General features: G+C 39.7%; 1 long non-coding RNA gene across 1 annotated transcript; it reads left to right on the top strand.

Moving 5' to 3' along the window:
• The first annotated feature begins 3,840 nt into the window (after nucleotides 1-3,840).
• LOC143860559 (uncharacterized) lies at nucleotides 3,841-6,711 on the top strand. Its single transcript, XR_013239749.1, has 2 exons — nucleotides 3,841-4,033; nucleotides 5,763-6,711. It is a non-coding gene; the product is annotated as an uncharacterized LOC143860559 (long non-coding RNA).
• The last annotated feature ends 5,740 nt before the right edge of the window (nucleotides 6,712-12,451 follow it).

Raw genomic sequence — 12,451 nt, 5'->3', positions numbered from 1 at the left:
GATCCTAACCCTCCGATCTGAATGTTAGAGGGTTGATCCTAACACTCTATACATCAGAGGGTTAGGATCAACCTATGAAAATGATTTTTGCGGCAGAACCTATTTAGGTTGTGGCCTCATCAAAATAGAGTTGGATCATCCAAAACAGAGGGTTGATCCTAACACTCTATACATCAGACGGTTTGGATCATCCAATGGTGCGGGCCATACCGTACTTTTAAGAAAGTGAGGAGTCCCCTCATCAAAATAGAGTAGTGCTGACCATGGTTTTAAATTTCGACCGAAATCCGAAATTTCGGATACCGGTGGGGACCGAAAATTTCTGAAATTCAATTTTTCGCCATTTACCAAATTTCGGACCGAAATCCGGTCTGAAATTTCGGTTTAATGACATTATTTATTAAAAAAAACAAGTGTTAAAAAAATTCAGCCAAAATTTCGGAATTTCGGTCCGAAATTTCGAAATTTGGGTCCGGAATTTGGAACCAAATTACCAAATTTCGGTTTTTGGTGGGGTCCGAAATGGTTACCGAAACCGAAATTTTAAACCATGGTGCTGACAACATTTCCCTTCATTTATTTATTTGTTTGTTTTTTAATAGCAAAAAGTAAAAACAAAGATAAATCAGGAAGAAAAACAAACATGTTCACTCGTGGGACCCACAAAGGTCTAATATATGTGCCCTACAAAAAATGGAATTTTATCCAATAATAATACGGGGTAGATTTGGAAGATAATAATTGATATTATCTTATTAGTTAATAATATAATTAAATAGCAAATCTAATTGTATGAGGAAACTTCTTTCCTTGGAGATAAAGAAGAGATTTTGTAGAGATTTTGTAGGAGATTTTTTAGCAATTTGCAAACAAAATTCAGACGCCCGAAAGAAGAGTTGGACGTTTTTTGTTTTTGGGGAAAATGATTGTTTTTTTGGGAAATGATATTCGCACACATTTTTCAGTTTTCCTACCCCCATTGAAAGGGAATGATATTTCCACCTCCCTTTGGTTTGGTCTATCCTTTTCAAAACAATGGATTCAGATTTCACTCATTTTGTTTTGACTTCTCTTAAAAAGGAAGCTATTTTCAGGGAGGCTTTTAAAATGGGCGTAAAATTTGTTTTACAACACATTTTACATAGAAAGTAACAGAGCTGAAATGACAAACACAAGGGGTGGATATGTTGAAAATGGGAGTGGAAATATCACCTCCCTTATTGAAAATGACTATTTTATTTTCTTTTGTTTGGGATTTATCGATTTTAGCCATCAATTGGCACTCATGGTCGATTATTTATCTATCTATACTCAGTGATTATATTTATACTCACGCCCCTGTGTTACTTAAAACATTATATTGAATGTCTAATAGGGTTTAAACATAGTTTTAAATTTCTATCAAAACTGACATGAAAACAGTCACATGCTTCGATTATATTTCCACTGAAACACATACTATAACCAAAACTACTTTGAAACAAAATCATAAGAGTATATATTATATATAACAAAATTGCCGGTGCATGTCACTAGGTGTTGGATATTGTAAAACCATTATGGTTGGCGATCTTGCTAATAAGATGGTTTCTAAGTGCATATTTGTGCTTATTCTATATTTTCCCGATGTTTTGTTAAAAAAAATTTCATCATTTGCATATTTTTTTATAATTTTAAAAGATTTTCATTGAAAATTTTCAACTGCAGGTGAGAAGTTTCCATTTTCATAGCAACCTAAATTAAAATTTAAAACATTGTGTCTAAATAATATATAGATGGGTAGAACAAATAATCAGCTCAACGGAAAGCGGGGATCCGCCCCGCCCCGCTCCTCTTGGGGAGGGGATTCCCCGATTTGAGCGGGGACGGGGAAGGGGATGGAGTTGGCCCCGCCCCGCCCCACCCTTATTAATGCCATTTTTTTCTTATATTTTTTTAAGTGTTTTTTTTTTTTTTTTTTGGGGGAAAACTACTAAAAACCCTTTGGATCGAAACATATCTACAAGATTCCTCCAAAATTTTCATAATTTCCATTAGTACAGTTTTGTCCCTGAAATAGCTTTTTATGTTTTATTCTACTCATAATCCATTGGGCATTGTTCCTCATTATATTAGTATATTACCCTTAGAAATCCCTAAAATTTGTCCATCGAACCATGACTGTAAGGCAACATTAAATCCTTTGAAAATATCCCTCCCCCAAATAAAGGCAACATCTCTCTGATGAGTGATGAGATTTTATATGGTGTGCGCTCGTATAGTTAATTATTTTTCAAAAAGTAATGTATGGGCTACGCCATAGGATGATCCAAACCGTCCATTTGTTAGGCTACAATTTAAAAGTACTTTACAGGCCATACCATAGATCATCCAAACCGTCCATTTGATGGGCCACAAAGTAAATAGGTTGCGGCCCAAAAATCATTCCATAGGATGATTGCAACCCTCTGATCTATAGAAGGTACCATAATATGCAATTCCTCTATAGATCAGTGGGTTGGGATTATCCTATGGAAATGATTTTTGGGCCACAACCTATTTACGTTGTGGCCCATCAAATGGACAGTTTGGATCATCCTACAATGTGCCCATCAAGTGGAAGGTTTAGATCATCCTATGCCTATGGTAGTATAGTGTGCCCATCAAATGGACGGTTTGGATCTTCCTATGGCGTGGCATGTACAGTACTTTTTGGCAAGTGGGATTGGGAATTAGGAATTTGCTAGGGACTATTGATCAATTAAATGAATCGGAGAGCAACCACCTTTGTCCCTAGGTTAATAAAATGAATAAGACAAAATCTTAGCCTGTGTGGGTTGTGTGGCTACTCTCACATGCAACAGCCAAGCCGCAACATGCCTGAAGTGATTGTCCCTAGCAAATCTTTGATTTTAAACCTAACATTTAACAAAGTAAAGTGGTTGTCCCCGAAGGATGCGGGGGGGAAGGGGAGGGGATGGGGATTAGATATTCCCCGTGGGGAGGGGAGGGGGATTCCCCACCATCCCTGCAGTGGGGAGGGGGGAAATTCCCCGTAGAGGGGAAGGGGAAGGGGTAGGGGACCCTAACATCCGGCCCCGACCCGCCCCGTTGCCAGCCCTAGCTGGCTGGGCCTGTAGCTTAGTGGTTGATGCTTTGTGTCTCAACCTTAAGGCCGCATCCTTGATCCCAGCTTATCTACCTAAAAGAAGAAAAAATACCAAACAAAAACAATTCAAATTCAAAGATACAAAAGTAGGCAGACAAAAGTTAAAAGGGAAATGATATCAGCACATCCGTGTTTTAATAATTGCACAAACTCAGCTTTTTCAAGTGCACACACACAGTTGTCAAAGGTTATTACTTAGGAGTGCAGCTTGGGTCAGGGTGAGGCCAACACTAGACCAACACAAGGAAGCATTCCCTCAATCCTAACCTAACCAAGCCCTGGCCTCGGGGGTTGCAAAGAGTCAACCCTGATCCAACCCGCTTCTAAATCTCTCAACCCTAACCTAACCCATCCTACCGTTTTTCCCCGAATTAGGTCAGCTTGGGTTCGGGCTGGCCTAGGGTAAAAACAGCAAAAAAAATCATCCTAAGATTTTGAAAACAACTAAAATTAGAAGGTGGGTCAAGTTCGGGTCAGGCCAAGTTGCCCGAGGCATCAACCCTAACCCAACCAGAAATTAAATCAGGTTGGCTTTCCCCCACGACCCAACCCAACCTGAGAAAATACCAACCCAACTGAGCCCAAGCCGAAATCGGGTTGAGCCCCACATAAGTTGCACACCTACTGTTACCGTTCGCAAAAAGCTCTGACAAGCTAATTAAAAAACGAAAAGACAAGCTGAGTTAGTGCAACATGGCTGTGCTGATATCATAGAGAAAGAAGATCTTTTACTTAACGAGTCTCTCTCTTCTTGCCCTGATGACGTCAACCCTCTCATGACACCTTTTTCTCTCATCGAGACTTCCGTTTTTGTTATCTCTTCCTCCTCTTCCCATAGCGAGAGGCCGGCCAAATCAGAGACTGCACCTCACGCTCACAAAGAAGGTATATGCAATGCTTAGTTTCACACATCTCATTTTATATTCTCTGTTTTTCCCTTTTTTTCAATTTTATTCATTTTCTGATCTCCTGAAGCCTCTGATCTCTCTATCGGATCCAACGATTCGAAATCTGATCGATATTTTCTGGCTCCCCATCTCTGATGGACCCCCCCCCCCCCCCGCCCCCCCCTCCCGATCCTGGCAAAGAGACCTTACTCTTCAAAAACCTGGAAGCGATTCGTGCTGGAAAGTTTGTGGATGAGGAACCGCCCCAAGAATTCGACCCCAGTACTCACTATAAAAGGGGTACCAGAGTTCACTATAATGAACGCTTGTTTGGATCCAAACAAGCGTTCATTTGATGGATCCTAACCCTTCAAGCTGTGGGCGAACCGTCAACTGAGGGGGTCTACCTTACGCAAATTGAAACCACAGAGGGGTCTATTTGTAACTTTTTAAACATTAGGGGTTAAGTTGAATGTGTCAGAAACCACAGGGGTCTAAGTGTATTTTTCCCAAGAATCAATGCAATACCTTATTCATTTTAAACCTCCCTGCCCCCTCAAATGGGTTCCATCCATCCTTTTTGAATGAAAGTCTTCGATAACAGTATGGATGTGATGCATTGTGATCTTCGTTATGTATGTTTTGTTCATGCTTTACATTACTGGCAAAAGCCTCAGTCATGGGGATTTGGTAAATAATACCTGCTGCCTCCATGTCGTGCTTCCTTGCTGTCTAGGAAGCACGGGTACTCTCCCGGGCCTCCCATACCCTAACCCGGCACGTATGAGGTGCGGGTACCCGGGTACGTACCCTCATAAATGAAAAAATAAAAAGCATTTTTTTTGTACTGGTTGCGTGTCACTATTCTATTGTCCATTTACCTAAATTTACATGTAAATAACCCAAATCTAAAAGGAAAAAAAGTCAACTCTCCTGTTCTAGTGCAAAATTTGCATAAAAAGGGTTGGGTCAAAATTTTAACTTTCTTAACTTCCAAAATATTGGGGTATTTTTCAAATTTAAAAAAATCATAAAATCTATCATGTCCAAGCATTGTTAAATCCCAAAAGTCCGGAATAAAAAATCTCATAATTTGGTCTCTAAAAATTATTCATCTTGTCAGGCACTGGTCAACAAACTGGTCAACCACTGGCGACGGACTTTTTTTCAAATGAATGATATATTTATGCCTCATGTTATGAAATATGGAAATTAATCACTTATGAAATGAAGAGTAATATTAGAATTTTTTATTTTGGTGATGTTATTGTTATTTGATTGCTCTCCAATTATTATTTTTAATTTTTATAAATATATTATAAAATATTAAAATATATTATTATATTCGCCGTACCCGAACGTACCCGCACCCTGTTTTTTTTTCTTCGAAAATCATGTACCCGTGTCGTGTCGTGCCCGCACCCCGCACCTCTACCCGTGCTTCTTCATAGTTTGCTGTATTCCGTCCCAGTAAAATAGTGTTGCACTAGCATATGTAGATAGTGATTCTTGACGCAGTGTTTGTTTTAACTTCTCCTCAAATCATCACGCGGGCACACATATACGGAATCTTCATGTTTAATATATTTGTCAACCCTATCACTCTCTCTGTGTGTGTCTATATCTTTGTCAACCCTTTTAGGATCATTACAATAGGTCTTTATCTTCTTCTCTTTTATCTTGAATCTTGATAGACCATTCATATCCTCTTCATGCTTTATGAAAAGGATTGCCACCTGGAGATTGTGTTACAATGGAAAAAAACTTGTGAAGAGCAGAAGTCAGAAGCTTCGTCTGCATGTGTTTTTGAATTAATTGGAGAGCCTGCTTGTGTTATCAATGGAGTGCCAGACATAGTTCCAAGTGACTCTGCTTTCATTCCCTTAGATAATTCAAATGACACGGGATCAAATGGTAATCATGGTTTTGGCGAATGGTTGGTAGGCAGAGAAGTAAAAAAGATGTTCGGGGGTTCAGTTTGACAAGGAAACTAACTGGTATAAGGTATTGACTCTGAAGATCTTGAGTGGCGCGAAGTACAAGAAGTGCTTCTGCCCCTTGACATTGCAATCCCGCTAAGCACTGGCTATGAAAGTCTATAGGTACGATAAATCAACTTACGAGTCCAGATAAAATACAGGGAAGTCGAGAAGAAATCATACCAAAAATCTATGAAGTAAAAGGAAGATGGGGGAGGTGATCCACAAAGCAATGATTAATGCTGACAATCAAAAGAAAGTACGGATGAAACAATAAGGGTGAAACAAAAGCATAGTTCACAGGTGAAACAAAAGCATGGTTTAAACTCCTGAAGAAAACAACTGCGGCAAGAAGAGAAGCCAATACCAGGGTTCATACGGACTGCTTCAAGTATTGCCATTTCTTGGATCATTTTTTCCATTACTCTTCGTCTCAGCTGACATTAGCCGAAGGAAGATCGGCATGCCCTTTCTTGTTGTTTTTTGTTCTACAGTTGACGAGGTAGCTATTTTTTTACAATATCTTTTTTTTTATTTGTTGACAATGTGAAAGTGGTCCAGTTCTTGTGATAACATGCTTGATGTTTTGAGAAGGTTATAGCTGAAATGGGTTAGCATAGACCCGAAAGAAAATGTATCATCAATCATTTGATTGAAGGCCTACCATATTGCAGTTGGGGAAGAGATTTTACAGAGGTTTTGCTATTGTCTTTGTTGACTAGAGTATTTCAGATTTATGACTATAGCATCTGGGCTGAACGGTTATGCAGTGCCTCAAGCATAGCCTTTTGATGTAGCCTTAGTTATGTTAACTGAGTCATACAAGTTTCTTTTGTGTTGTGCACCGACTTTTTATAGTGGATTGGTGGAAGTATTGAGTTACAGACTTTCAGTTGGATTTCTTCTATACGCCAAGATTTTTATTGCACTTCTTGCACAGAAGTGATCGACCAAAAATATTATTGCTATTTGCATGCTTATACCTTGAATTTGTGGTTGTTGTTCCTTTCCCAGTTTTCAGCAGCCTCTATAATTAGGCTAAGATGATGAACCCCTCTTTTAAAAACCCTCCGAGTCCTTCATGAACTCTCCCCAGCCGACTCCCTTTACCTTGGCCAAGTTCTTGTCCAAGTCCACATCGTGCCTTGTCAAGCCAATCAAAACTCCTCTAACTTGCTCGGGTGATGACCACGACAATTATTGACTCACCCAACTCACTTTCTTTTACTTTGGACGTGTTCTAGATCGAGCCTGAGTTCTGAAACTCTGGATGATCCACTTTGTCTTAGTAAATCTAGGAAATCACTGTTAACTGATCATGGAAAGTATTTACTATTTCTGTTTTTGTTATTAACAATCTAGGAAGTTCAGTATTTCTTATTTCTGTTTTTCTCTTATTTCTCTCTTGTAATTCCCTCTTTGAGCAGTGTTTAAAAGACACCATAGCTCGAAGCAGCAAGAAGACGACCTGTTCAACATAAAATCAGTTTGGAACGTAACTCAGATTTAGTGGTTATAAACTTGTATTTCTCAGTGATAATCTTCCTGTCCATAACAAATAGTAGAGATATGCTTCTGATAGGTTCACTTTGAATCGAGGAGAGGAGACTATAACGACTCATGCACAATTTGGGGCTAAAGAGTAGTAGGAGTACAACACCCGTCCTCCTCCACTCCTCAAACAGAGGAACGTCAGACCCAAGAGGAGTAGGAGTACAACACCCAACCCCACAGAAATCCCGATAATAGCGGGGGTAGAGAGGTTTTTCCAAAATGGGTTTTGTGGGAACGGCGAGGGAGCTGGGGATATGGAAGAAGGGATGCAAGAGGGTAAGGGCTTTCCGCACAAGTGATTCCCGAAAAAGGAGCTTTCGGGGAATTGGTTTAGGCTGTCGGGAGTCGAACCCCTTCGATTGTTATCCGAAACGTTGAACTCGGTCAAGATTTTGATGGTAAGGATGGGGAGAGAACCAGAGAAGGAATTGTTTTGTAGAAAAATACATGTGAGGCTGGTGAGGTTATTGAGGGATGATGTAATAGTCCTGTGAGTTGATTAGACGATAAGTCGGGGTGCTTTAAACCGCGTAAACCCAACAACTTCGGTGGAAAATCTCTTGACAGTAGATTGTTTTGTAGGTATAAGTGGGTTAAAAGGGTGAGGTTGGAGAAGTCCGGTGGGATGTTGCCGGAGAGACAATTGAAGCGATGGCGGAGAACACTTTTTTGAAATGGAATAAAAAATTTTTTTTGTTGAAATGGATGGAATTTTTTTATTGAAATGGATGGCGGAGAACTCTTAGATGGGGGAGACGTGAAAATGTCCGCTCGGGTATTGAACCTATGAGTCCAATGCCTGGGTGACAAAGGGAAAAGACATGGGTTTTAGTTGGGTTGCACCATAATCCTAACCTTTTCGAAACAACTGACATGTATTTTCAACTCAAAACTTGAAAAGCAAGAAACAGGTTTAACCTAGAGTAAAATCCCTAATGCTCTTAACTGTGGTTAGAGAGAGCAAGTTTCCATTAATAAACGGTGGCCACGCTAAGTCATTTCAAACCTCGAAAGATGCCTGTTATGGCAACAGGCATCTTTCGAGGTTTTCCTTCTCTTCTTTCTCTCTTCTTTCTTCGCCATTTTCTTCGCCAGTTCTGTGGCCAATTCAGTAAAAGACGGCTTTACTCGATTTCTTATTGAAACACCCCATGCAAACCGCCTAGAATGGAACTCTTCGGATTCTCTAGGTAGCTGGTTAACAGTACGGTGCAACCCAACTAAAATATCAGCCCCCGACAGCAATATTGAATAGGCTTATAATGGAATGGTGAGTCAGCCCGGCAGCAATATTGAAAAGGCCAGAATTGCCTTTCAAACATCACACCACCTTTTAGCCACCCAAAGCTCGGGCCACAAGCTCTTCTTGCAGAACTCCATTTCGTATTCCTCAACCAAGAGGCTGGAGGTTCAATTCCAGCTTTCCTAAAATTAAGGAAAGCGGAATAAGATACTGTTGTAAAAACCCCCCAAATAGCAATATGCAATTTCAATGGCAGAGGGAAATAAAAGAACAAAACACAAGCAAATGCGCACAAAGATACAAAAATTTACATGGTTCGGCAAAGCCTACATCCATGGAAAGGGCAATGAGAAAATCCACTATAAGAATTGGAGATTACAAGCATGGTTTTAAATTTCGGCTGAAATCCAAAATTTCGGATTTCTTTCGGGACCGAAACCGAAATTTGCCGAAATCCACAATTTCGCGAAATACCAAATTTTGGAATTTCGTTAATTTCGGCCGAAATTTCAAGAAAATGTATATATATATATATATATATATATATATATATATATATATATATATAGAGAGAGAGAGAGAGAGAGAGAGAGAGAGAGAGAGAGAGAGGAAACTGTTGGTGAGTTTAAGCTCACCAAACTTATGGTGAGCTAGCTTGCCCAATCACATGGGAGCCCACTTTGTTAGGATGATCCAAAGCATTCATTTGAAAGTCCCTTACATAGATGGGGGTGTACCAAAAATCAGCTCCATAGGATCATCCTAACCCCTCCATTTGTGGAGGACAAAAATGGATAGACACAAATCTGCCCTATTTTTGTCCTCCACAAATGGAGGGGTTAGGATGATCCTATGGAGCTGATTTTTGGTACAACCCCTATCTATGATAAGGCCTTGTAAATGAATGGTTTGGATCACTCCCCAAAATGTGAGACCCATGTGATTGGGCAAGCTAGCTCACCATAAGTTTGGTGAGCTTAAGCTCACCAACAGTTTCCTCATATATATATATATACACTAGTAAAAAACCTGTGCGATGCACGGCCGACAAAGAACGGTACGGACCACGTCATAGGTTGATCCAAACCGTCCATGTGATGGAACACAGCATAAATAGGTTGTGCCCCAAAAATCATTTCCATAGGCTGATCCTAGCCCTCCAATCTATAGATGTTTCCATAATTCCTCTTATCTTAAATCGGATGGTTAAGATCACCCTCTTATCTTAAATCGGAGGGGGGTAAGATCGAAATTATACGGCTTTAATGGGTGCCTTTGTTAAAAGCATAAAGGAGGGGTAGGATTGAAATTATATGATTCAATGGGTGCCTTTGTTAAAAGCATAAAGCAGGGCGGGTAGGATTGAAATTATATGAGTTGAATGGGTGCATTTGTTCAAAAAAGTCAAAAAATGTGAGGTGTAATTCTCACATAATTTTCAAAAAAATTGAAAAAACTCTCCTATTTTCATCCCAGCTTCTTGTATATATATATATATATATATATATATATATATATATATGAGAAAACGGTTCCTACACATATGTGTAGAGAGTTCTCTACACACTAGCTTAAAATACAGTGGGGGCTAGGGGTGGACATGGGTCGGTTCGGTTCGGTTTTGGGGTATCCCCATAACCGAACCGATCCCCTATCGGTTCCCAAATTTGGGAACTGGAACCGAACCATGGTTCCACAGAACCGAACCGGACCAGAACCGAACTCAATCGGTTCGGTTCGGTTCGGTTCTGGGTTTACCCAAATCACAGTGCAAAAAGAGCTGAATTGAAAATCCAAGAATTTGATCCGGATCCAAAGAGCAATGCAAAAAGGGTTGCAAATGTGAGAAATCCAAATCAAAATCTTCTCGGCAACCAAAAATAACAGGGCCCAAGTAAATCTTCTCGGCATCCAAAAATCTTCGTTTGATTAAGGCCCTGTTCGTTTGATTAAAGGCCCTATTCATAATCTTTAGGCCCTGTTCTTTTGAACTGATTAAAGGACTCACATTTGATTCTCAAAATCCAATGATAACAGGGCCCAAATAATCGTAGGGCTCACAAGTCACAACCGAACCGAATCACATTCGATTTTCAAAATCCAAAACAAATAGGCCCAAGTAATCACCCCTTTCACGTTTTTTGTGAGAAAAAAAACATAAAAGAAATAGAAAAAATCCATACCTTGCAATGAAAGAGAAAAAAGCAGTGGGCTTTCTTGTTCTTCTTCTCTTTAAATCTTAATGCTTGAATAGTTGAAGGCAGAGACATGGGAAGGGAGACAAAGAGAGATGAGATGTAGGGTTTTCTTTTCACCTCTTTAGCAAATAGCAATCTAGGGTTTCAAATTTTCTCCTCCCTTTACGTAAGTTAAAAGTTAAAACCTTTATTAGTTTTTTATTCGGTAAAAATGAAAAAGTCAAAACGTTAAAATAAAGAGGTGAAGGGGGTGGGTGATTTTATCCGTCTGGGAGGGAACATCACTGCCCTTTCTAAAAATTTTGTTAAATGTTACTTTTTTTAAATATAAAGAACTGTGAACCGGACCGGTTCGGTTCGGTTCTGGGTCCCAAGACCCCAAACCAAGAACCGAACCGGCTAATGTCGGTTCCCAAAAAATGGAACCGGAACCGAACCACAAAAATTTAGAACCAAACCGAACCAAACCAAATAGGCCGGTTCGGTTCGGTTCTTCGGGTTAGACTCGAACCATGTCCACCCCTAGTGGGGGCCCACATTGTTTGGGTGATCCAAGCCATCCATTTTAAAGGCCCTCACATAGATAGGGTGTCTACAAAAAATCAGATCCATAGGATCATCCCAACCCTACGATTTGTGGAGGTAAAATGGATGTCTTTAAACCTTCACAAATTAGTTCGTTTTTTGCCTCCAAAGTTCGAATGGTTAGGATGATCCTATGGATCTGATTTTTTGTGGACACCCTATCTATGAGAGGGCCTTAAAAATGAATGGTTTGGATCACCCAAATAATGTGGCCCCCACTGTATTTTAAGCTAGTGTATAGATAACTTATCTACATGTGTGTAGGAACCGTTTTCTCTCTCTCTCTCTCTCTCTCTCTCTCTCTCTATATATATATATATATATATATATATATATATATATATATATATATATAAAGATTACAAAATTTTAGCTGAAATTTCGGATTTCGCTAAAATTTCAGATTTTAGTGGGGTCTGAAATTGTTACTGAAACCGAAATTTAAAACCATGATTACAAGTGAAAACCGGTATCTCGCCCTAAACCCGCGAAGAAACCAGTGTACACCATTTCCCCCCCTTTTGAGCTCTCAACTCTCTTTCCAAAGACAAGAATGTGAAATAAGTCCTAAACCCCTTATACAACGTCTTATACAACTATTCCGAACCAGACCGAATCACTTAAATAACTGGCTGGGCCGGGCAGCTGCATCTGAGTCACACAAAATATTTTGAACCTGAATCAGATTTAATTCAAGGCGCCCAACTCAGTAGAGATGTCAATTCTGGCAATCCATACATAGTCTAAGGAGTCCGCCTCCTTATTCTCTGAACATTAAGGGGCCGTTTGGAAACGCGGATTTTAGAATCCAGGATTTCTTCAAAATTGTAAGTAAGAGACAAGAGAAAAAGCGGACC

The sequence above is a fragment of the Tasmannia lanceolata genome, unplaced genomic scaffold, assembly GCF_043159265.1.
Source record: "Tasmannia lanceolata isolate RefF3 unplaced genomic scaffold, GAP_Taslan_0.1 ptg000003l, whole genome shotgun sequence".
Classification (NCBI taxonomy): Eukaryota; Viridiplantae; Streptophyta; class Magnoliopsida; order Canellales; family Winteraceae; genus Tasmannia; species Tasmannia lanceolata.
Note: the sequence above shows the minus strand (reverse complement) of the source record. Positions and strands in the feature narration are given on the sequence as shown.